General features: G+C 33.3%; 1 non-coding gene across 1 annotated transcript; it reads right to left on the bottom strand.

Annotated features, from left to right (window-relative positions):
* Window positions 1–1546: 1546 nt before the first annotated feature.
* Window positions 1547–1653, bottom strand: LOC139856374 (small nucleolar RNA R71). The gene has a single exon (XR_011761859.1). It is a non-coding gene; the product is annotated as a small nucleolar RNA R71 (small nucleolar RNA).
* Window positions 1654–6140: the final 4487 nt, after the last annotated feature.

Raw genomic sequence — 6140 nt, 5'->3', positions numbered from 1 at the left:
AAATTAGTTTAATTAAATTGTAAAATTAGTAGTTTTATTAAAATAATAATATAAAAATAATATTTTTATAAAAATTGTACTTTTTACAACTTTTTGTATATTTTTATATTTTGTCCCTTTTTAATCGTTGTAGCGTAATATTTGTATTTTTAGCTCATATTTAATTTTAAACTTAGTTTTTGCTATAGTTATTTTTACTCCTAGATTTTTAGGCTTTGCCGTAGAATTCCTTAAGTGCTTTTTCTTTAGACTAAGATTTAGGTGCTTTAGAATTTTGCGACGCCTTTTTAAGTTTTAGTTTCTTTTTAAGTTATTTCCATTTGGGATTTAGTTTTTCCTGTAAGCTTTAATATTTTTAGACCTTTTACTATGTATCAATTATCATTCCAATTAGTAATTTCAATTTGCGATTATAATTTTAAGTTAGTTGTAGTAATAAGATTAGGTTAGTTAAGTATTTTTAAGTTTTTATAAGTTTCTTTTATTTTTCCGTCACCTTTTATTTTTCAACCATTTTTCGTTTTTCGACCTTTTTCGACGAACTCTTTTTCTCTCTTATTTCTCGCTATTCTAGTTTTTAGGACTTAGAATTTTTTCTACTTCTTATCTAAATTTCTTAAAATTACGAAAATTTATTTTGAGTGGTTAAATTGATAGACATCAAAATTTTCTGGTTCGTAGTAATAGTTGGATTTGTACGTGGACCGGGTTATTGGAGCCAAACAGTCCTCAATTATATTGAGACCAAACGAATCCTGCCCCTCTGCTGCATCTTTTGGCTATTCGAAACGTGGGCAAAATCAGAAAAGTCTATTGATTGGATAACTTATTATAATTTTTCTTTCCTTTTAAAAACTAATAGGATATTCAGTGAATGCACCGAGCAAGACGTTCACCACCTTTTGTACGTTCACCACCTGTAACTAGATCAAGACATTTAGCAAATATTGTCGCCGTTGATTTTTCTTTAGAATCGTCATCTAGTCGAACAAGAACTCCAACTCAAATTTCCGATAATCCATCTTTTGAACCCGACTTCACAATTAAGAACCTGGAGCATATTCAAGGACAATTCCAAGATCTTGAACCACTAATTATTCCTCCTGAGCCACAAACCATTAAATCAGAATCCTCTAGTGATTCGTATTCAACAAATTCAATTATGGAAGTAACGGAACCTCTAAGTATGGAAGATCGAATGAGAGCCACACGCACGGGCCAAGGTCACGCCATTATTAAGCCAGAAGTTAATGTGCCAGATTATGAAATCAAAGGACAAATTCTACACATGGTAACTAACCAATGCCAATTCAGTGGTGCACCGAATGAAGATCCTAACGAACACCTTCGTACGTTTAAAAGAATTTGTACACTATTCAAAATCCGAGAAGTGGAAGATGAGCAGATCTATCTCATGTTGTTTCCTTGGACTTTAAAAGGAGAAGCCAAAGATTGGTTAGAATCGTTACCTGAAGGGGCGATTGACACATGGGATGTCTTAGTTGAAAAATTTCTTCAAAGATTCTTTCCGGCATCTAAAGCCATGAGACTTCAAGGAGAAATTGTTACGTTCACACAAAAGCCAAATGAAACATTATATGAGGCGTGGACAAGATTCGGAAGGATGTTGAGAGGATGTCCTCAACACGGTTTAGACACTTATCAAATAGTACAAATATTCTACCAAGGTGTCAACGTTGCTACACGAAAAGACATCGACATAACAGCTGGTGGTTCCATTATGAAGAAAACCGCAACTGAAGCTTACAAAATTATTGATAACACAGCCTCCCACTCGCATGAGTGGCACCAAGAAAAAGATATTTTTCGTTCATCTAAAGTGGCTAGAGCCGATTCTAGCCATGACTTTGATTCCGTTTCAGCAAAAATAGATGCTTTCGAAAGACGAATGGAAAAGATGAATAAAGATATTCACGCAATACGAATTAGTTGTGAGCAATGCGGTGGACCACACTTAACGAAAGATTGTCACATTGAACCAACGATGGAACAACGAGAGAATGTTTCCTATATGAACCAAAGGCCTGGAAATAATTATCAAAATAATTATCAACCGCCAAGGCTAAACTTCAATCGAAATCAAAACATTCTTTACAATCCAAATGGACCAAACAATAACTCGTACAACCAACAAGGTCCAAATAACCAACCAACTCAAACCAACACTTTCAATCAACAAAGACATGGCTTGTATAAACCACCACAACAAATCGAAGAGAAAAAGCCAAATCTAGAAGAAATGATGGCAAAGCTAATGGAATCTCAAACACAATTTATTACATCTCAAACCCAAACGAATGAGAGGTTTGATCAGTCATTAAGAACTCAACAAGCTTCCATTTTGAATCTTGAAAAACACGTAGGTACTCTTGCTAGCATGATGAGTGAGAGGGAACAAGGAAAGCTACCGAGTAATACTGAAGTAAATCCTCGGAATGAGAATGTTAATATGGTTTCAACGAATTCTGAAAAACCAGCACCAGAAGATGGGAAGGTTTTAGATGAGAGTAACAATGAAGAAGTTACACCACCACCACCCGAGTATGTAAAGCCAGTGGTGGCACCATACAAACCACCCATCCCGTTTCCAAGAAAAGGAGTTGAGTATGAGCAAGTAATAAGTAATAAAGATTGTGATACTTCTGGAAAGAAGAAGAAGAAAAAGAATAAGAAAGTACAAGAAACAAAAGCCGTAGAAGTAAACCCGGTGAAGACAGTTCCACCAAAACCTCCACCTAGGGTAGGTGATCCGGGTGAATTTATTCTTCCTTGTCTACTTAGTGATTGTGTCATGTATGATGCACTAGCAGATTTAGGTGCAAGTGTAAGTGTTATGCCTCTTTCCTTATATAAGAGATTAGGTGTAGGTAAGTTAAGCCCAACGGATATGAGTGTTCGACTCTTTGATCAAACCATTAAGCACCCAGTTGGAATTGCTGACAACCTACCCGTTCAAGTAGGCAATTTAACCTTTCTAGTCGAATTTATTGTCATTGACATAGAAGAGGACCCAAACATTCCTCTAATTTTAGGTCGGCCATTCTTAGCGTCCACCAAGGCGTTATTTGATGTAGGAAATGGAAGAATGACACTTAAAAGTGGTGACAAATCGATCACCTTTATGATTCGAAAGTCTAAATCTCCACCAGCCAAAACCGTTGAACCAGTAAAAACAATTGGTAAGAACCATGTGTTTTTACCAACTCCAACGGTAATACTTAGCAATAATGAAACGCCTAAGTGTGGGGAAAATGAAGTAACACCTAATGATGACATGATAACAAAGAACCCCGTTGTTGATACGAAATTTAATGATCCCGTTATTAATAGTTCAATGAAGAAACTTATTAAACGGATTCGCGATGCTAGAACCAAGGGGAACTTTAAGTTATGTAACCGGTTAGTATCCAATCTATCACCTAAAGAAAAGGAGAAACTAGTTGAAATTGTGGAAATTACACAGGAATCCGACCAATGGCTTAAAGAAAAAGTCACGGATATGCAAGTTGATTATGGACCAAGAGAAATTAACGATGAAGTTAATCACAATTTTGACACCATGGCTACCTAAGTGTGGGGAGATTCAAATGTTCTAAAAAGAAAATGCTATCTAGAGTAGTTGTTCTGTTCTCGTGTAGTTCCGAAAATGGAACCCGAATGGTCTTTCCCTAGCAGACCCTAAAGAACTAGTATTCTCCGCCCATTCTGAATTTTTTTTTTTTTTTTAGGTTTTTACAAAATGAAGACTGCCTGTGAACTAAACCATGGTCTAATGCTACACGCTTTGATCACTAAACGTAATAATGACATACTACCGAGTGAAATAGTATCAGTAATCAGAGAAAGAATGGACGGAGTTAGAAAAGAATCCAGATGCGAAGATAATAAGTTACAATTTGGTAAAGGAAAATCAAAATCCGCAGCGAAAAGAAGAGCACGACACCTAGAACGATGTCACAAATGCGGAAAATGGTCACATGGAGGTAAATGTTCAAATAATCAAACCTATTCAAATACCGAATTTGTTACTTTATGCAGAGACGGACCGTTCATATGTTTAGAAGAAAAGACACTGAATGCTCGAGGTTACGCCTATGTAGCCATGGAAAACCAATTAAACCGACTATCTTATGAATGGGATAGATCATATAACTAAGAAATCTATTTCACAGGTATGTCTGTACAGTTTTTATTTTTATTTTTATTTTTAACCTTTTGATAATAAACGCTAATTTGTTCGCTAAAAAGTATTAAATTGGTATTGAATAAAATTAGGTTTGGCGACCGAAATTATTGATATCATTCAAAAATTTATTACATCACTGCGAAATTTAACGTTTATTCTTAAGGTATAAATATCTTTAAACAATCAACCCAAAATATTTCAAAAATTCGTCATGAGTTAAATTAGGTCTTGGAACCGAAATTACTTTACCGAAAAGAGAGGCGCATATTTTTGATAATATTTGATTGATTAAAGTGGGATAAAAAGACAAAAAGATTTTTAAATTTATTTTTACCATGTTTTTAAAATTAATATTTAAATCTTAAATTAATATTGTAAACTTTGTAAAAACAATATATTTAAAATATTTGAAAAATTAATATAAGTTTGATATGAATTTTTGAATTTTTAAATTAAGTTTGGTGTGAATTTTTAATTTTTAAAATATAAATTTTTAATTTTATGCATTTCAAATTTTAAGTTTGGTGTGAATTTTTAATATTAATTTTGAATTTTATATTTAAGTTGTGTGAATTTAAAAACAAAAATTTACTTTATCTCATTAAGTTAAGAATATGATTTTTAAAATTCGTCGTAAGTTGAAGACTAGGTCTTTGAACCGAAATTGCTTTACCCGAGGGAGGGACGAGAACTTTTATTATCATTATTTTTAATCTTATTGAATTAAAGTATGCCAAAAACATTGAAAAAACCCAAAAATCTTAGCTTTTAAAACAATCGCTACAAAAAGACAAATTTTAAAATTTTGTCGAGAGACGGACTAGGACATCGATCCGAAACGACCTCGTCCTAAATAACAAGGGAAACAAAATTTTAAAATTAATTTCTTAATTGTTTTCAAAAGTTAATGATTATAAAAAAAAAAAAAAAAAAAAAAAAAAAAAAAAAAAACTCCGCGAGTCGCGGAGTTTGAAGTGCATTTCGCCGCGACTCGCGGAGGGGCCGGATTACAGAAAAAAAAATAAAAAGAGCTGCACGATCAGTTTCAGTCCCCAACCCAAAAACTCAAAAACTGCTGCGAAAATAGACCCGAAAAACCCGAAAAACACCCCCAAAAATCACAATTTTTAACCGTTAATCACCAAATCTTTTGCTAAAATCATGTTGAGAAGGATGCTATCTAAGAATTACTCAAGAAAAACGGTAAATTTCTACACCTAAACACCATTTAATCCGAAATTTGATGTTCTTGAGTAATTTTTTCCCCAATTTGATTTTGATGCTTTTTAGTGTAATTAAGCTTAAATTGTTTATGTATTATGCTTGTATAACCTAGATTGATGCTGTTTAACATGATTAGAAGCCTTAAACTTAAAATTTTGAGTAATCTAGGGTTTGTGTTCTTGAGCAAATTTGGGGCTTTTTGATATAAACAGGTTATGGCCGATTTTTGTCATGAATTGTTGCTAAATTGAGTAGTGTAACATGTCTAGGTAGTTAAATGATCCAAACTTTGAGCCTAAACATGATTTTGAGAATTAAAGTGGACTTTTTCAAGTCTAAAATTCATGAACTTGATTTTTGAAAGATAATGCCATTTGAGACTTGTTTAATTGCTAGTAATGATTATTTTGACATGTTATTTGAGTTGAATGCTTATGAACTTGGCGAACATTTTCGTATATGCTTATTTGAAAAAGTGTAGATTTGATAAAAATGTGAAAATGAGCTTAAGTTTGATATAAATTGATAATGTCATTGTAATTATTTTGATTGATGATTTTGCTGACACTAATGCATATTTGGATGCACAAAAATTGTGTTTGATGTGTTTTGCAGAATGAAAGGGGTGAATCTTCATCCCAAGCCCGCAATGCTCCTGCTGAGAATTTGGAACAACAGGAGGTGGATAACTACTACAAGCAGGATGTAC

The sequence above is a fragment of the Rutidosis leptorrhynchoides genome, chromosome 6 (assembly GCF_046630445.1).
Source record: "Rutidosis leptorrhynchoides isolate AG116_Rl617_1_P2 chromosome 6, CSIRO_AGI_Rlap_v1, whole genome shotgun sequence".
Lineage (NCBI taxonomy): Eukaryota > Viridiplantae > Streptophyta > Magnoliopsida > Asterales > Asteraceae > Rutidosis > Rutidosis leptorrhynchoides.
This window is presented reverse-complemented; position numbering and strand designations above follow the sequence as displayed.